This window comes from Pleurodeles waltl, chromosome 12, assembly GCF_031143425.1.
Source record: "Pleurodeles waltl isolate 20211129_DDA chromosome 12, aPleWal1.hap1.20221129, whole genome shotgun sequence".
NCBI lineage: Eukaryota > Metazoa > Chordata > Amphibia > Caudata > Salamandridae > Pleurodeles > Pleurodeles waltl.
In genome coordinates, this window is record NC_090451.1 from 553,523,198 (window position 1) to 553,541,608 (window position 18,411).

An 18,411-nucleotide genomic window follows, 5' to 3' on the forward strand; every position below is an offset into this window, starting at 1 on the left:
TGGGGTACACCTGTGGGCTGTCTGCTGTTTCCTTTGCGAGAGGAAGTTGGTGTTTTGTTCTGAGGCCTGCTGTCTACTCATTTGCATAGGCCAGGTGGCTCATGGGAAAGAATTTCTGCGGAGCGTGAGGCCGCTTTTCTTGGCTGTCTTGAATCATCACAACAGCAGGCATTAGATTGTCTCTGCTCCCAACATCTCTGCTGCCAGCAGGCCAGGGGTCACCCTACTTTTCACAGGTGGCCACCAACACTCAGGCTGTGCTTTTCATAGGGCTTGCCCCTTATTGGTGCCCCTGGAGGTATACAGGAGGCTAGTTCTGGGTACCTTGGGAGGTGTAAAGATGGCTAGTCCTGGGCTGGCTCCCTCTCAGATTCTTTTGAAAGGAGGTGTCTGGCTTGTGACTCTGCCCTAGCTAGCTAGATTCTTTTAGATTCAGGCTCAGCTAGAGGATGTGCCAGAAAGCACATGACATGCTCTGGAGCATGGTGGTGGCCCACTGCATTTGGATGGGATGGTTAGTGCAGGAAAGGGTAAATTATCATGGAGACAAAAGGCCCAGAGAGTGACTCCAACCGAATGGGATAGTGATACAGGCAGGCCGAGCAGCTTTAAAGTGTGCTGCCTCTGAGGCCATGGGAAGGTAAGCAGCATTCTTTTGCAGCAGATCTCGGTTCAACATTCTGTCTAATTGCTTTAACACTGCACACAAATGTCTGGCAAAATCTACCAGAAGATAACCGTGTCAGGAAAGCATTGCAGGGAGAAAAAAAGCCAGCATTTACCATTGATACCTCAGCTTCTGCTCGGTATTCCCTTATTTGCACCTGCCTGCTGCTGCCTACCTGGGTGGTGTCTAATGGGAATACTATTAGCGCTGCAAAGCCTTACTGTGGCATCAGTGGCATTCAATACACACAATCTATAGAAAAACGTTTCCCTGCTCGCCCACTTCACTTACAGCCTGCCTCCAGCTTTCCGTTTTCCCTGCCCAGCAGACTCACCCTGGCCAATCAGCTGAGGCGAGTGCCACCGAAATTTGCATATGCCCAGACAGAACTATGAAAACGGTCCACCATTTTTTCTTTCTCTACTTGAAGCAGGACCTTGAACTTTTGGGCTGTTTTGCTTTCCCCTGTGGTTCTTGCCCTGTTAAGTAGGACGAAAAAACCACCTCTCGGACCCTCGCCCTCGCAATGGCAGAGTCTCTGTTTGTGGCGCCACATGCCCTGCTAGGCTCAGCTTGTAACACACTCGGGTTTCTCTTCAAAACGAATAAATCTTTTGCCTTTTACTAAAGATTTCCGTGGAGAGGAACGTTTACGAGTTTCATTCAATTTTTTGAGGCCTTGCCACAGGTGAGGCTGTTTATTGTTTGTTGAAGACAAAAGTGCTAGCAGTTGGGGTACACCTGTGGGCTGTCTGCTGTTTCCTTTGCGAGAGGAAGTTGGTGTTTTGTTCTGAGGCCTGCTGTCTACTCATTTGCATAGGCCAGGTGGCTCATGGGAAAGAATTTCTGTGGAGCGTGAGGCCGCTTTTCTTGGCTGTCTTGAATCATCACAACAGCAGGCATTAGATTGTCTCTGCTCCCAACATCTCTGCTGCCAGCAGGCCAGGGGTCACCCTACTTTTCACAGGTGGCCACCAACACTCAGGCTGTGCTTTTCATAAGGCTTGCCCGTTATTGGTGCCCCTGGAGGTATACAGGAGGCTAGTTCTGGGTACCTTGGGAGGTGTAAAGATGGCTAGTCCTGGGCTGGCTCCCTCTCAGGTTCTTTTGAAAGGAGATGTCTGGCTTGTGACTCTGGCCTAGCTAGCTAGATCCTTTTAGATTCAGGCTCAGCTAGAGGATGTGCCAGAAAGCACATGACATTTTCTGGAGCATGGTGGTGGCCCACTGCATTTGGATGGGATGGTTAGTGCAGGAAAGGGTAAATTATCATGGAGACAAAAGGCCCAGAGAGTGACTCCAACCGAAAGGGATAGTGATACAGGCAGGCCGAGCTGCTTTAAAGTGTGCTGCCTCTGAGGCCATGGGAAGGTAAGCAGCACTCTTTTGCAGCAGAACTGGGTTCAACATTCTGTCTAATTGCTTTAACACTGCACACAAATGTCTGGCAAAATCTACCAGAAGATAACCGTGTCAGGAAAGCATTGCAGGGAGAAAAAAAGCCAGCATTTACCATTGATACCTCAGCTTCTGCTCGGTATTCCCTTATTTGCACCTGCCTGCTGCTGCGTACCTGGGTGGTGTCTAATGGGAATACTATTAGCGCTGCAAAGCCTTACTGTGGCATCAGTGGCATTCAATACACACAATCTATAGAAAAACGTTTCCCTGCTCGCCCACTTCACTTACAGCCTGCCTCCAGCTTTCCGTTTTCCCTGCCCAGCAGACTCACCCTGGCCAATCAGCTGAGGCGAGTGCCACCGAAATTTGCATATGCCCAGACAGAACTCTGAAAACGGTCCACCATTTTTTCTTTCTCTACTTGAAGCAGGACCTTGAACTTTTGGGCTGTTTTGCTTTCCCCTCTGGTTCTTGCCCTGTTAAGTAGGACGAAAAAAAACACCTCTCGGACCCTCGCCCTCGCAATGGCAGAGTCTCTGTTTGTGGCGCCACATGCCCTGCTAGGCTCAGCTTGTAACACACTCCGTTTTCTCTTCAAAACGAATAAATCTTTCGCCTTTTACTAAAGATTTCCGTGGAGAGGAACGTTTACGAGTTTCATTCAATTTTTTGAGGCCTTGCCACAGGTGAGGCTGTTTATTGTTTGTTGAAGACAAAAGTGCTAGCAGTTGGGGTACACCTGTGGGCTGTCTGCTGTTTCTTTTGCGAGAGGAAGTTGGTGTTTTGTTCTGAGGCCTGCTGTCTACTCATTTGCATAGGCCAGGTGGCTCATGGGAAAGAATTTCTGCGGAGCGTGAGGCCACTTTTCTTGGCTGCCTTGAATCATCACAACAGCAGGCATTAGATTGTCTCTGCTCCCAACATCTCTGCTGCCAGCAGGCCAGGAGTCACCCTACTTTTCACAGGTGGCCACCAACACTCAGGCTGTGCTTTTCATAGGGCTTGCCCGTTATTGGTGCCCCTGGAGGTATACAGGAGGCTAGTTCTGGGTTCCTTGGGAGGTGTAAAGATGGCTAGTCCTGGGCTGGCTCCCTCTCAGATTCTTTTGAAAGGATGTGTCTGGCTTGTGACTCTGGCCTAGCTAGCTAGATCCTTTTAGATTCAGGCTCAGCTAGAGGATGTGCCAGAAAGCACATGACATTTTCTGGAGCATGGTGGTGGCCCACTGCATTTGGATGGGATGGTTAGTGCAGGAAAGGGTAAATTATCATGGAGACAAAAGGCCCAGAGAGTGACTCCAACCGAAAGGGATAGTGATACAGGCAGGCCGAGCTGCTTTAAAGTGTGCTGCCTCTGAGGCCATGGGAAGGTAAGCAGCACTCTTTTGCAGCAGAACTGGGTTCAACATTCTGTCTAATTGCTTTAACACTGCACACAAATGTCTGGCAAAATCTACCAGAAGATAACCGTGTCAGGAAAGCATTGCAGGGAGAAAAAAAGCCAGCATTTACCATTGATACCTCAGCTTCTGCTCGGTATTCCCTTATTTGCACCTGCCTGCTGCTGCGTACCTGGGTGGTGTCTAATGGGAATACTATTAGCGCTGCAAAGCCTTACTGTGGCATCAGTGGCATTCAATACACACAATCTATAGAAAAACGTTTCCCTGCTCGCCCACTTCACTTACAGCCTGCCTCCAGCTTTCCGTTTTCCCTGCCCAGCAGACTCACCCTGGCCAATCAGCTGAGGCGAGTGCCACCGAAATTTGCATATGCCCAGACAGAACTCTGAAAACGGTCCACCATTTTTTCTTTCTCTACTTGAAGCAGGACCTTGAACTTTTGGGCTGTTTTGCTTTCCCCTGTGGTTCTTGCCCTGTTAAGTAGGACGAAAAAACCACCTCTCGGACCCTCGCCCTCGCAATGGCAGAGTCTCTGTTTGTGGCGCCACATGCCCTGCTAGGCTCAGCTTGTAACACACTCGGGTTTCTCTTCAAAACGAATAAATCTTTCACCTTTTACTAAAGATTTTCATGGAGAAGAACGTTTACGAGTTTCATTCAATTTTTTGAGGCCTTGCCACAGGTGAGGCTGTTTATTGTTTGTTGAAGACAAAAGTGCTAGCAGTTGGGGTACACCTGTGGGCTGTCTGCTGTTTCCTTTGCGAGAGGAAGTTGGTGTTTTGTTCTGAGGCCTGCTGTCTACTCATTTGCATAGGCCAGGTGGCTCATGGGAAAGAATTTCTGCGGCGCGTGAGGCCGCTTTTCTTGGCTGTCTTGAATCATCACAACAGCAGGCATTAGATTGTCTCTGCTCCCAACAGGCCAGGAGTCACCCTACTTTTCACAGGTGGCCACCAACACTCAGGCTGTGCTTTTCATAGGGCTTGCCCGTTATTGGTGCCCCTGGAGGTATTCAGGAGGCTAGTTCTGGGTACCTTGGGAGGTGTAATATGGCTAGTCCTGGGCTGGCTCCCTCTCAGATTCTTTTGAAAGGAGGTGTCTGGCTTGTGACTCTGGCCTAGCTAGCTAGATCCTTTTAGATTCAGGCTCAGCTAGAGGATGTACCAGAAAGCACATTACATTTTCTGGAGCATGGTGGTGGCCCACTGCATTTGGATGGGTTGGTTAGTGCAGGAAAGGGTAAATTATCATGGAGACAAAAGGCCCAGAGAGTGACTCCAACCGAAAGGGATAGTGATACAGGCAGGCCGAGCTGCTTTAAAGTGTGCTGCCTCTGAGGCCATGGGAAGGTAAGCAGCACTCTTTTGCAGCAGAACTGGGTTCAACATTCTGTCTAATTGCTTTAACACTGCACACAAGTGTCTGGCAAAATCTACCAGAAGATAACTGTGTCAGGAAAGCATTGCAGGGAGAAAAAAAGCCAGCATTTACCATTGATACCTCAGCTTCTGCTCGGTATTCCCTTATTTGCACCTGCCTGCTGCTGCGTACCTGGGTGGTGTCTAATGGGAATACTATTAGCGCTGCAAAGCCTTACTGTGGCATCAGTGGCATTCAATACACACAATTTATAGAAAAACGTTTCCCTGCTCGCCCACTTCACTTACAGCCTGCCTCCAGCTTTCCGTTTTCCCTGCCCAGCAGACTCACCCTGGCCAATCAGCTGAGGCGAGTGCCACCGAAATTTGCATATGCCCAGACAGAACTCTGAAAACGGTCCACCATTTTTTCTTTCTCTACTTGAAGCAGGACCTTGAACTTTTGGGCTGTTTTGCTTTCCCCTGTGGTTCTTGCCCTGTTAAGTAGGATGAAAAAAACCACCTCTCGGACCCTCGCCCTCGCAATGGCAGAGTCTCTGGGCCGTATTTATACTCTGGTTGCGCCGAATTTGCGTCGTTTTTTTCGACGCAAATTCGACGCTAAACTAACGCCAACTAACGCCATATTTATACTATGGCGTTAGACGCTTCGGGCGCCAAAGTGCCCGGAGTGAGCGTCATTTTTTAGCGTGAACCCCTTCCTTGCGTTAATGAGATGCAAGGGAGGCGTTCCCGTCTTAAAAAATGACTCCCAGGCCTTTACGTGGTATTTATACTCCCGGGCAAAAATGACGCCCGGGAGTGGGCGTGGCCAAAAACGGCGCATTTGCGCCGCTTTTTAACGCCTGGGTCAGGGATGGCGTTAAGGGACAAGTGGGCTCAAAATGAGCCCACAGTGCCCTCCCCTGCCCCCAGGGACCCCCCCTGCCACCCCTGCCCACCCCAGGAGGACACCCAAGGATGGAGGGACCCATCCCAGTGAAGTACAGGTAAGTTCAGGTAAGTATAATTTTTGTTATTTTTCAATTTTTTTTTGTGGCATAGGGGGGCCTGATTTGTGCCCCCCTACATGCCACTATGCCCAATGACCATGCCCAGGGGACAGAAGTCCCCTGGGCATGGCCATTGGGCAAGGGGGCATGACTCCTATCTTTACAATGATAGGAGTCATGTTGATGGGGGATGGGCGTCGGAAAAAAATGGCGCAAGTCGGGTTACGATGATTTTTTCGACGTAACCTGACTTGCCCCATTTTAAGACGCCCATACGCCATTTTCCCCCTACGCCGGCGCTGTCTGGTGTACGTGGTTTTTTTCCACGCAAACCAGGCAGCGCCGGTCTGCTTGCGCCGGCTAACGCCATTCCATAAATACAGCGCCCGCATGGCGCTTCAGAATGGCGTTAGACGGCGCAAAATTTTTTGACGCTAAACTGCGTTAGCGCAGTTTAGCGTCAAAAAGTATAAATATGGGCCTCTGTTTGTGGCGCCACATGCCCTGCTAGTCTTAGCTTGTAACACACTCGGGTTTCTCTTCAAAACGAATAAATCTTTTGCCTTTTACTAAAGATTTCCGTGGAGAGGAACGTTTACGAGTTTCATTCAATTTTTTGAGGCCTTGCCACAGGTGAGGCTGTTTATTGTTTGTTGAAGACAAAAGTGCTAGCAGTTGGGGTACACCTGTGGGCTGTCTGCTGTTTCCTTTGCGAGAGGAAGTTGGTGTTTTGTTCTGAGGCCTGCTGTCTACTCATTTGCATAGGCCAGGTGGCTCATGGGAAAGAATTTCTGCGGAGCGTGAGGCCACTTTTCTTGGCTGTCTTGAATCATCACAACAGCAGGCATTAGATTGTCTCTGCTCCCAACATCTCTGCTGCCAGCAGGCCAGGAGTCACCCTACTTTTCACAGGTGGCCACCAACACTCAGGCTGTGCTTTTCATAGGGCTTGCCCGTTATTGGTGCCCCTGGAGGTATACAGGAGGCTAGTTCTGGGTTCCTTGGGAGGTGTAAAGATGGCTAGTCCTGGGCTGGCTCCCTCTCAGATTCTTTTGAAAGGAGGTGTCTGGCTTGTGACTCTGGCCTAGCTAGCTAGATTCTTTTATATTCAGGCTCAGCTAGAGGATGTGCCAGAAAGCACATGACATGTTCTGGAGCATGGTGGTGGCCCACTGCATTTGGATGGGATGGTTAGTGCAGGAAAGGGTAAATTATCATGGAGACAAAAGGCCCAGAGAGTGACTCCAACCGAAAGGGATAGTGATACAGGCAGGCCGAGCTGCTTTAAAGTGTGCTGCCTCTGAGGCCATGGGAAGGTAAGCAGCACTCTTTTGAAGCAGATCTCGGTTCAACATTCTGTCTAATTGCTTTAACACTGCACACAAATGTCTGGCAAAATCTACCAGAAGATAACCGTGTCAGGAAAGCATTGCAGGGAGAAAAAAAGCCAGCATTTACCATTGATACCTCAGCTTCTGCTCGGTATTCCCTTATTTGCACCTGCCTGCTGCTGCCTACCTGGGTGGTGTCTAATGGGAATACTATTAGCGCTGCAAAGCCTTACTGTGGCATCAGTGGCATTCAATACACACAATCTATAGAAAAACGTTTCCCTGCTCGCCCACTTCACTTACAGCCTGCCTCCAGCTTTCCGTTTTCCCTGCCCAGCAGACTCACCCTGGCCAATCAGCTGAGGCGAGTGCCACCGAAATTTGCATATGCCCAGACAGAACTCTGAAAACGGTCCACCATTTTTTCTTTCTCTACTTGAAGCAGGACCTTGAACTTTTGGGCTGTTTTGCTTTCCCCTGTGGTTCTTGCCCTGTTAAGTAGGACGAAAAAAACCACCTCTCGGACCCTCGCCCTCGCAATGGCAGAGTCTCTGTTTGTGGCGCCACATGCCCTGCTAGGCTTAGCTTGTAACACACTCGGGTTTCTCTTCAAAACGAATAAATCTTTTGCCTTTTACTAAAGATTTCCGTGGAGAGGAACGTTTACGAGTTTCATTCAATTTTTTGAGGCCTTGCCACAGGTGAGGCTGTTTATTGTTTGTTGAAGACAAAAGTGCTAGCAGTTGGGGTACACCTGTGGGCTGTCTGCTGTTTCCTTTGCGAGAGGAAGTTGGTGTTTTGTTCTGAGGCCTGCTGTCTACTCATTTGCATAGGCCAGGTGGCTCATGGGAAAGAATTTCTGCGGAGCGTGAGGCCGCTTTTCTTGGCTGTCTTGAATCATCACAACAGCAGGCATTAGATTGTCTTTGCTCCCAACATCTCTGCTGCCAGCAGGCCAGGGGTCACCCTACTTTTCACAGGTGGCCACCAACAGTCAGGCTGTGCTTTTCATAGGGCTTGTCTGTTATTGGTGCCCCTGGAGGTATAAAGGAGGCTATGGGTACCTTGGGAGGTGTAAAGATGGCTAGTCCTGGGCTGGCTCCCTCTCAGATTTTTTTGAAAGGAGGTGTCTGGCTTGTGACTCTGGCCTAGCTAGCTAGATCCTTTTAGATTCAGGCTCAGCTAGAGGATGTGCCAGAAAGCACATGACATTTTCTGGAGCATGGTGGTGGCCCACTGCATTTGGATGGGATGGTTAGTGCAGGAAAGGGTAAATTATCATGGAGACAAAAGGCCCAGAGAGTGACTCCAACCGAAAGGGATAGTGATACAGGCAGGCCGAGCTGCTTTAAAGTGTGCTGCCTCTGAGGCCATGGGAAGGTAAGCAGCACTCTTTTGCAGCAGAACTGGGTTCAACATTCTGTCTAATTGCTTTAACACTGCACACAAATGTTTGGCAAAATCTACCAGAAGATAACCGTGTCAGGAAAGCATTGCAGGGAGAAAAAAAGCCAGCATTTACCATTGATACCTCAGCTTCTGCTCGGTATTCCCTTATTTGCACCTGCCTGCTGCTGCGTACCTGGGTGGTGTCTAATGGGAATACTATTAGCGCTGCAAAGCCTTACTGTGGCATCAGTGGCATTCAATACACACAATCTATAGAAAAACGTTTCCCTGCTCGCCCACTTCAATTACAGCCTGCCTCCAGCTTTCCGTTTTCCCTGCCCAGCAGACTCACCCTGGCCAATCAGCTGAGGCGAGTGCCACCGAAATTTGCATATGCCCAGACAGAACTCTGAAAACGGTCCACCATTTTTTCTTTCTCTACTTGAAGCAGGGGCCTTGAACTTTTGGGCTGTTTTGCTTTCCCCTGTGGTTCTTGCCCTGTTAAGTAGGACGAAAAAACCACCTCTCGGACCCTCGCACTCGCAATGGCAGAGTCTCTGTTTGTGGCGCCACATGCCCTGCTAGGCTCAGCTTGTAACACACTCGGGTTTCTCTTCAAAACGAATAAATCTTTTGCCTTTTACTAAAGATTTCCGTGGAGAGGAACGTTTACGAGTTTCATTCAATTTTTTGAGTCCTTGCCACAGGTGAGGCTGTTTATTGTTTGTTGAAGACAAAAGTGCTAGCAGTTGGGGTACACCTATGGGCTGTCTGCTGTTTCCTTTGCGAGAGGAAGTTGGTGTTTTGTTCTGAGGCCTGCTGTCTACTCATTTGCATAGGCCAGGTGGCTCATGGGAAAGAATTTCTGCGGAGCGTGAGGCCGCTTTTCTTGGCTGTCTTGAATCATCACAACAGCAGGCATTAGATTGTCTCTGCTCCCAACATCTCTGCTGCCAGCAGGCCAGGAGTCAACCTACTTTTCACAGGTGGCCACCAACACTCAGGCTGTGCTTTTCATAGGGCTTGCCCGTTATTGGTGCTCCTGGAGGTATACAGGAGGCTAGTTCTGGGTTCCTTGGGAGGTGTAAAGATGGCTAGTTCTGGGCTGGCTCCCTCTCAGATTCTTTTGAAAGGAGGTGTCTGGCTTGTGACTCTGGCCTAGCTAGCTAGATCCTTTTAGATTCAGGCTCAGCTAGAGGATGTGCCAGAAAGCACATGATATTTTCTGGAGCATGGTGGTGGCCCACTGCATTTGGATGGGATGCTTAGTGCAGGAAAGGGTAAATTATCATGGAGACAAAAGGCCCAGAGAGTGACTCCAACCGAAAGGGATAGTGATACAGGCAGGCCGAGCTGCTTTAAAGTGTGCTGCCTCTGAGGCCATGTGAAGGTAAGCAGCACTCTTTTGCAGCAGAACTGGGTTCAACATTCTGTCTAATTGCTTTAACACTGCACACAAATGTCTGGCAAAATCTACCAGAAGATAACCGTGTCAGGAAAGCATTGCAGGGAGAAAAAAAGCCAGCATTTACCATTGATACCTCAGCTTCTGCTCGGTATTCCCTTACTTGCACCTGCCTGCTGCTGCGTACCTGGGTGGTGTCTAATGGGAATACTATTAGCGCTGCAAAGCCTTACTGTGGCATCAGTGGCATTCAATACACACAATCTATAGAAAAACGTTTCCCTGCTCGCCCACTTCACTTACAGCCTGCCTCCAGCTTTCCGTTTTCCCTGCCCAGCAGACTCACCCTGGCCAATCAGCTGAGGCGAGTGCCACCGAAATTTGCATATGCCCAGACAGAACTCTGAAAACGGTCCACCATTTTTTCTTTCTCTACTTGAAGCAGGGGCCTTGAACTTTTGGGCTGTTTTGCTTTCCCCTGTGGTTCTTGCCCTGTTAAGTAGGACGAAAAAACCACCTCTCGGACCCTCGCCCTCGCAATGGCAGAGTCTCTGTTTGTGGCGCCACATGCCCTGCTAGGCTCAGCTTGTAACACACTCGGGTTTCTCTTCAAAATGAATAAATCTTTTGCCTTTTACTAAAGATTTCCGTGGAGAGGAACGTTTACGAGTTTCATTCAATTTTTTGAGGCCTTGCCACAGGTGAGGCTGTTTATTGTTTGTTGAAGACAAAAGTGCTAGCAGTTGGGGTACACCTGTGGGCTGTCTGCTGTTTCCTTTGCGAGAGGAAGTTGGTGTTTTGTTCTGAGGCCTGCTGTCTACTCATTTGCATAGGCCAGGTGGCTCATGGGAAAGAATTTCTGCGGAGCGTGAGGCCGCTTTTCTTGGCTGTCTTGAATCATCACAACAGCAGGCATTAGATTGTCTCTGCTCCCAACATCTCTGCTGCCAGCAGGCCAGGGGTCACCCTACTTTTCACAGGTGGCCACCAACACTCAGGCTGTGCTTTTCATAGGGCTTACCCGTTATTGGTGCCCCTGGAGGTATACAGGAGGCTAGTTCTGGGTACCTTGGGAGGTGTAAAGATGGCTAGTTCTGGGCTGGCTCCCTCTCAGATTCTTTTGAAAGGAGATGTCTGGCTTGTGACTCTGGCCTAGCTAGCTAGATCCTTTTAGATTCAGGCTCAGGTAGAGGATGTGCCAGAAAGCACATGACATGTTCTGGAGCATGGTGGTGGCCCACTGCATTTGGATGGGATGGTTAGTGCAGGAAAGGGTACATTATCATGGAGACAAAAGGCCCAGAGAGTGACTCCAACCGAAAGGGATAGTGATACAGGCAGGCCGAGCTGCTTTAAAGTGTGCTGCCTCTGAGGCCATGGGAAGGTAAGCAGCACTCTTTTGCAGCAGAACTGGGTTCAACATTCTGTCTAATTGCTTTAACACTGCACACAAATGTCTGGCAAAATCTACCAGAAGATAACCGTGTCAGGAAAGCATTGCAGGGAGAAAAAAAGCCAGCATTTACCATTGATACCTCAGCTTCTGCTCGGTATTCCCTTACTTGCACCTGCCTGCTGCTGCGTACCTGGGTGGTGTCTAATGGGAATACTATTAGCGCTGCAAAGCCTTACTGTGGCATCAGTGGCATTCAATACACACAATCTATAGAAAAACGTTTCCCTGCTCGCCCACTTCACTTACAGCCTGCCTCCAGCTTTCCGTTTTCCCTGCCCACCAGACTCACCCTGGCCAATCAGCTGAGGCGAGTGCCACCGAAATTTGCATATGCCCAGACAGAACTCTGAAAACGGTCCACCATTTTTTCTTTCTCTACTTGAAGCAGGGGCCTTGAACTTTTGGGCTGTTTTGCTTTCCCCTCTGGTTCTTGCCCTGTTAAGTAGGACGAAAAAACCACCTCTCGGACCCTCGCCCTCGCAATGGCAGAGTCTCTGTTTGTGGCGCCACATGCCCTGCTAGGCTCAGCTTGTAACACACTCGGGTTTCTCTTCAAAACGAATAAATCTTTTGCCTTTTACTAAAGATTTCCGTGGAGAGGAACGTTTACGAGTTTCATTCAATTTTTTGAGTCCTTGCCACAGGTGAGGCTGTTTATTGTTTGTTGAAGACAAAAGTGCTAGCAGTTGGGGTACACCTGTGGGCTGTCTGCTGTTTCCTTTGCGAGAGGAAGTTGGTGTTTTGTTCTGAGGCCTGCTGTCTACTCATTTGCATAGGCCAGGTGGCTCATGGGAAAGAATTTCTGCGGAGCGTGAGGCCGCTTTTCTTGGCTGTCTTGAATCATCACAACAGCAGGCATTAGATTGTCTCTGCTCCCAACATCTCTGCTGCCAGCAGGCCAGGGGTCACCCTACTTTTCACAGGTGGCCACCAACAGTCAGGCTGTGCTTTTCATAGGGCTTGTCTGTTAATGGTGCCCCTGGAGGTATAAAGGAGGCTATGGGTACCTAGGGAGGTGTAAAGATGGCTAGTCCTGGGCTGGCTCCCTCTCAGATTCTTTTGAAAGGAGGTGTCTGGCTTGTGACTCTGGCCTAGCTAGCTAGATCCTTTTAGATTCAGGCTCAGCTAGAGGATGTGCCAGAAAGCACATGACATTTTCTGGAGCATGGTGGTGGCCCACTGCATTTGGATGGGATGGTTCGTGCAGGAAAGGGTAAATTATCATGGAGACAAAAGGCCCAGAGAGTGACTCCAACCGAAAGGGATAGTGATACAGGCAGGCCGAGCTGCTTTAAAGTGTGCTGCCTCTGAGGCCATGGGAAGGTAAGCAGCACTCTTTTGTAGCAGAGCTGGGTTCAACATTCTGTCTAATTGCTTTAACACTGCACACAAATGTCTGGCAAAATCTACCAGAAGATAACCGTGTCAGGAAAGCATTGCAGGGAGAAAAAAAGCCAGCATTTACCATTGATACCTCAGCTTCTGCTCGGTATTCCCTTATTTGAACCTGCCTGCTGCTGCGTACCTGGGTGGTGTCTAATGGGAATACTATTAGCGCTGCAAAGCCTTACTGTGGCATCAGTGGCATTCAATACACACAATCTATAGAAAAACGTTTCCCTGCTCGCCCACTTCACTTACAGCCTGCCTCCAGCTTTCTGTTTTCCCTGCCCAGCAGACTCACCCTGGCCAATCAGCTGAGGCGAGTGCCACCGAAATTTGCATATGCCCAGATAGAACTCTGAAAACAGTCCACCATTTTTTCTTTCTCTACTTGAAGCAGGGGCCTTGAACGTTTGGGCTGTTTTGCTTTCCCCTGTGGTTCTTGCCCTGTTAAGTAGGACGAAAAAACCACCTCTTGGACCCTCGCCCTCGCAATGGCAGGATCTCTGTTTGTGGCGCCACATGCCCTGCTGGGCTCAGCTTGTAACACACTCGGGTTTCTCTTCAAAAAGAATAAATCTTTCGCCTTTTACTAAAGATTTCCGTGGAGAGGAATGTTTACGAGTTTCATTCAATTTTTTGAGGTCTTGCCACAGGTGAGGCTGTTTATTGTTTGTTGAAGACAAAAGTGCTAGCAGTTGGGGTACACCTGTGGGCTGTCTGCTGTTTCCTTTGCGAGAGGAAGTTGGTGTTTTGTTCTGAGGCCTGCTGTCTACTCATTTGCATAGGCCAGGTGGCTCATGGGAAAGAATTTCTGTGGAGCGTGAGGCCGCTTTTCTTGGTTGTCTTGAATCATCACAACAGCAGGCATTAGATTGTCTCTGCTCCCAACATCTCTGCTGCCAGCAGGCCAGGGGTCACCCTACTTTTCACAGGTGGCCACCAACACTCAGGCTGTGCTTTTCATAAGGCTTGCCTGTTATTGGTGCCCCTGGAGGTATACAGGAGGCTAGTTCTGGGTACCTTGGGAGGTGTAAAGATGGCTAGTCCTGGGCTGGCTCCCTCTCAGATTCTTTTGAAAGGAGGTGTCTAGCTTGTGACTCTGGCCTAGCTAGCTAGATTCTTTTATATTCAGGCTCAGCTAGAGGATGTGCCAGAAAGCACATGACATGTTCTGGAGCATGGTGGTGGCCCACTGCATTTGGATGGGATGGTTAGTGCAGGAAAGGGTAAATTATCATGGAGACAAAAGGCCCAGAGAGTGACTCCAACCGAAAGGGATAGTGATACAGGCAGGCCGAGCTGCTTTAAAGTGTGCTGCCTCTGAGGCCATGGGAAGGTAAGCAGCACTCTTTTGCAGCAGAACTGGGTTCAACATTCTGTCTAATTGCTTTAACACTGCACACAAATGTCTGGCAAAATCTACCAGAAGATAACCGTGTCAGGAAAGCATTGCAGGGAGAAAAAAAGCCAGCATTTACCATTGATACCTCAGCTTCTACTCGGTATTCCCTTATTTGCACCTGCCTGCTGCTGCGTACCTGGGTGGTGTCTAATGGGAATACTATTAGCGCTGCAAAGCCTTACTGTGGCATCAGTGGCATTCAATACACACAATCTATAGAAAAACGTTTCCCTGCTCGCCCACTTCAATTACAGCCTGCCTCCAGCTTTCCGTTTTCCCTGCCCAGCAGACTCACCCTGGCCAATCAGCTGAGGCGAGTGCCACCGAAATTTGCATATGCCCAGACAGAACTCTGAAAACGGTCCACCATTTTTTCTTTCTCTACTTGAAGCAGGGGCCTTGAACTTTTGGGCTGTTTTGCTTTCCCCTCTGGTTCTTGCCCTGTTAAGTAGGACGAAAAAACCACCTCTCGGACCCTCGCACTCGCAATGGCAGGGTCTCTGTTTGTGGCGCCACATGCCCTGCTAGGCTCAGCTTGTAACACACTCGGGTTTCTCTTCAAAACGAATAAATCTTTCACCTTTTACTAAAGATTTCCGTGGAGAGGAACGTTTACGAGTTTCATTCAATTTTTTTAGGCCTTGCCACAGATGAGGCTGTTTATTGTTTGTTGAATACAAAAGTGCTAGCAGTTGGGGTACACCTGTGGGCTGTCTGCTGTTTCCTTTGCGAGAGGAAGTTGGTGTTTTGTTCTGAGGCCTGCTGTCTACTCATTTGCATAGGTCAGGTGGCTCATGGGAAAGAATTTCTGTGGAGCGTGAGGCCGCTTTTCTTGGCTGTCTTGAATCATCACAACAGCAGGCATTAGATTGTCTCTGCTCCCAACATCTCTGCTGCCAGCAGGCCAGGGGTCACCCTACTTTTCACAGGTGGCCACCAACACTCAGGCTGTGCTTTTCATAAGGCTTGCCCGTTATTGGTGTCCCTGGAGGTATACAGGAGGCTAGTTCTGGGTGCCTTGGGAGGTGTAAAGATGGCTAGTTCTGGGCTGGCTCCCTCTCAGATTCTTTTGAAAGGAGGTGTCTGGCTTGTGACTCTGGCCTAGCTAGCTAGATCCTTTTAGATTCAGGCTCAGCTAGAGGATGTGCCAGAAAGCACATGACATTTTCTGGAGCATGGTGGTGGCCCACTGCATTTGGATGGGATGGTTAGTGCAGGAAAGGGTAAATTATCATGGAGACAAAAGGCCCAGAGAGTGACTCCAACCGAAAGGGATAGTGATACAGGCAGGCCGAGCTGCTTTAAAGTGTGCTGCCTCTGAGGCCATGGGAAGGTAAGCAGCACTCTTTTGCAGCAGAACTGGGTTCAACATTCTGTCTAATTGCTTTAACACTGCACACAAATGTCTGGCAAAATCTACCAGAAGATAACTGTGTCAGGAAAGCATTGCAGGGAGAAAAAAAGCCAGCATTTACCATTGATACCTCAGCTTCTGCTCGGTATTCCCTTACTTGCACCTGCCTGCTGCTGCGTACCTGGGTGGTGTCTAATGGGAATACTATTAGCGCTGCAAAGCCTTACTGTGGCATCAGTGGCATTCAATACACACAATCTATAGAAAAACGTTTCCCTGCTCGCCCACTTCACTTACAGCCTGCCTCCAGCTTTCCGTTTTCAGTACCCAGCAGACTCACCCTGGCCAATCAGCTGAGGCGAGTGCCACCGAAATTTGCATATGCCCAGACAGAACTCTGAAAACGGTCCACCATTTTTTCTTTCTCTACTTGAAGCAGGACCTTGAACTTTTGGGCTGTTTTGCTTTCCCCTGTGGTTCTTGCCCTGTTAAGTAGGACGAAAAAACCACCTCTCGGACCCTCGCCCTCGCAATGGCAGAGTCTCTGTTTGTGGCGCCACATGCCCTGCTAGGCTCAGCTTGTAACACACTCGGGTTTCTCTTCAAAACGAATAAATCTTTCATCTTTTACTAAAGATTTTCATGGAGAGGAACGTTTACGAGTTTCATTCAATTTTTTGAGGCCTTGCCACAGGTGAGGCTGTTTATTGTTTGTTGAAGACAAAAGTGCTAGCAGTTGGGGTACACCTGTGGGCTGTCTGCTGTTTCCTTTGCGAGAGGAAGTTGGTGTTTTGTTCTGAGGCCTGCTGTCTACTCATTTGCATAGGCCAGATGGCTCATGGGAAAGAATTTCTGAGGAGCGTGAGGCCGCTTTTCTTGGCTGTCTTGAATCATCACAACAGCAGGCATTAGATTGTCTCTGCTCCCAACATCTCTGCTGCCAGCAGGCCAGGAGTCACCCTACTTTTCACAGGTGGCCACCAACACTCAGGCTGTGCTTTTCATAGGGCTTGCCCGTTATTGGTGCCCCTGGAGGTATACAGGAGGCTAGTTCTGGGTACCTTGGGAGGTGTAAGATGGCTAGTCCTGGGCTGGCTCCCTCTCAGATTCTTTTGAAAGGAGGTGTCTGGCTTGTGACTCTGGCCTAGCTAGCTAGATCCTTTTAGATTCAGGCTCAGCTAGAGGATGTACCAGAAAGCACATGACATTTTCTGGAGCATGGTGGTGGCCCACTGCATTTGGATGGGTTGGTTAGTGCAGGAAAGGGTAAATTATCATGGAGACAAAAGGCCCAGAGAGTGACTCCAACCGAAAGGGATAGTGATACAGGCAGGCCGAGCTGCTTTAAAGTGTGCTGCCTCTGAGGCCATGGGAAGGTAAGCAGCACTCTTTTGCAGCAGAACTGGGTTCAACATTCTGTCTAATTGCTTTAACACTGCACACAAGTGTCTGGCAAAATCTACCAGAAGATAACTGTGTCAGGAAAGCACTGCAGGGAGAAAAAAAGCCAGCATTTACCATTGATACCTCAGCTTCTGCTCGGTATTCCCTTATTTGCACCTGCCTGCAGTTGCGTACCTGGGTGGTGTCTAATGGGAATACTATTAGCGCTGCAAAGCCTTACTGTGGCATCAGTGGCATTCAATACACACAATTTATAGAAAAACGTTTCCCTGCTCGCCCACTTCACTTACAGCCTGCCTCCAGCTTTCCGTTTTCCCTGCCCAGCAGACTCACCCTGGCCAATCAGCTGAGGCGAGTGCCACCGAAATTTGCATATGCCCAGACAGAACTCTGAAAACGGTCCACCATTTTTTCTTTCTCTACTTGAAGCAGGACCTTGAACTTTTGGGCTGTTTTGCTTTCCCCTGTGGTTCTTGCCCTGTTAAGTAGGATGAAAAAAACCACCTCTCGGACCCTCGCCCTCGCAATGGCAGAGTCTCTGGGCCGTATTTATACTCTGGTTGCGCCGAATTTGCGTCGTTTTTTTCGACGCAAATTTGACGCTAAACTAACGCCAACTAACGCCATATTTATACTATGGCGTTAGACGCTTCGGGCGCCAAAGTGCCCGGAGTGAGCGTCATTTTTTAGCGTGAACCCCTTCCTTGCGTTAATGAGATGCAAGGGAGGCGTTCCCGTCTTAAAAAATGACTCCCAGGCCTTTACGTGGTATTTATACTCCCGGGCAAAAATGACGCCCGGGAGTGGGCGTGGCCAAAAACGGCGCATTTGCGCCGCTTTTTAACGCCTGGGTCAGGGATGGCGTTAAGGGACAAGTGGGCTCAAAATGAGCCCACAGTGCCCTCCCCTGCCCCCAGGGACCCCCCCTGCCACCCCTGCCCACCCCAGGAGGACACCCAAGGATGGAGGGACCCATCCCAGTGAAGTACAGGTAAGTTCAGGTAAGTATAATTTTTGTTATTTTTCAATTTTTTTTTGTGGCATAGGGGGGCCTGATTTGTGCCCCCCTACATGCCACTATGCCCAATGACCATGCCCAGGGGACAGAAGTCCCCTGGGCATGGCCATTGGGCAAGGGGGCATGACTCCTATCTTTACAATGATAGGAGTCATGTTGATGGGGGATGGGCGTCGGAAAAAAATGGCGCAAGTCGGGTTACGACGATTTTTTCGACGTAACCTGACTTGCCCCATTTTAAGACGCCCATACGCCATTTTCCCCCTACGCCGGCGCTGTCTGGTGTACGTGGTTTTTTTCCACGCAAACCAGGCAGCGCCGGTCTGCTTGCGCCGGCTAACGCCATTCCATAAATACAGCGCCCGCATGGCGCTTCAGAATGGCGTTAGACGGCGCAAGAATTTTTGACGCTAAACTGCGTTAGC

At 49.4% G+C, this 18,411-nt stretch overlaps 11 non-coding genes across 11 annotated transcripts; all 11 read left to right on the forward strand.

Moving 5' to 3' along the window:
• The first annotated feature begins 1,247 nt into the window (after window positions 1-1,247).
• On the forward strand, window positions 1,248-1,363 carry LOC138268759 (U5 spliceosomal RNA). The gene has a single exon (XR_011200061.1). It is a non-coding gene; the product is annotated as a U5 spliceosomal RNA (small nuclear RNA).
• A 1,283-nt stretch (window positions 1,364-2,646) lies between these two features.
• On the forward strand, window positions 2,647-2,762 carry LOC138268791 (U5 spliceosomal RNA). Its single transcript, XR_011200091.1, has one exon. It is a non-coding gene; the product is annotated as a U5 spliceosomal RNA (small nuclear RNA).
• Window positions 2,763-4,044: 1,282 nt separating this feature from the next.
• On the forward strand, window positions 4,045-4,160 carry LOC138268884 (U5 spliceosomal RNA). The gene has a single exon (XR_011200179.1). It is a non-coding gene; the product is annotated as a U5 spliceosomal RNA (small nuclear RNA).
• A 2,206-nt stretch (window positions 4,161-6,366) lies between these two features.
• Window positions 6,367-6,482, forward strand: LOC138268761 (U5 spliceosomal RNA). Its single transcript, XR_011200062.1, has one exon. It is a non-coding gene; the product is annotated as a U5 spliceosomal RNA (small nuclear RNA).
• A 1,283-nt stretch (window positions 6,483-7,765) lies between these two features.
• LOC138268762 (U5 spliceosomal RNA) lies at window positions 7,766-7,881 on the forward strand. The gene has a single exon (XR_011200063.1). It is a non-coding gene; the product is annotated as a U5 spliceosomal RNA (small nuclear RNA).
• Window positions 7,882-9,160: 1,279 nt separating this feature from the next.
• Window positions 9,161-9,276, forward strand: LOC138268789 (U5 spliceosomal RNA). The gene has a single exon (XR_011200089.1). It is a non-coding gene; the product is annotated as a U5 spliceosomal RNA (small nuclear RNA).
• A 1,283-nt stretch (window positions 9,277-10,559) lies between these two features.
• LOC138268779 (U5 spliceosomal RNA) lies at window positions 10,560-10,675 on the forward strand. The gene has a single exon (XR_011200079.1). It is a non-coding gene; the product is annotated as a U5 spliceosomal RNA (small nuclear RNA).
• Window positions 10,676-11,958: 1,283 nt separating this feature from the next.
• LOC138268790 (U5 spliceosomal RNA) lies at window positions 11,959-12,074 on the forward strand. The gene has a single exon (XR_011200090.1). It is a non-coding gene; the product is annotated as a U5 spliceosomal RNA (small nuclear RNA).
• Window positions 12,075-13,353: 1,279 nt separating this feature from the next.
• On the forward strand, window positions 13,354-13,469 carry LOC138268812 (U5 spliceosomal RNA). The gene has a single exon (XR_011200111.1). It is a non-coding gene; the product is annotated as a U5 spliceosomal RNA (small nuclear RNA).
• Window positions 13,470-14,752: 1,283 nt separating this feature from the next.
• On the forward strand, window positions 14,753-14,868 carry LOC138268808 (U5 spliceosomal RNA). The gene has a single exon (XR_011200107.1). It is a non-coding gene; the product is annotated as a U5 spliceosomal RNA (small nuclear RNA).
• A 1,282-nt stretch (window positions 14,869-16,150) lies between these two features.
• LOC138268880 (U5 spliceosomal RNA) lies at window positions 16,151-16,266 on the forward strand. Its single transcript, XR_011200175.1, has one exon. It is a non-coding gene; the product is annotated as a U5 spliceosomal RNA (small nuclear RNA).
• The last annotated feature ends 2,145 nt before the right edge of the window (window positions 16,267-18,411 follow it).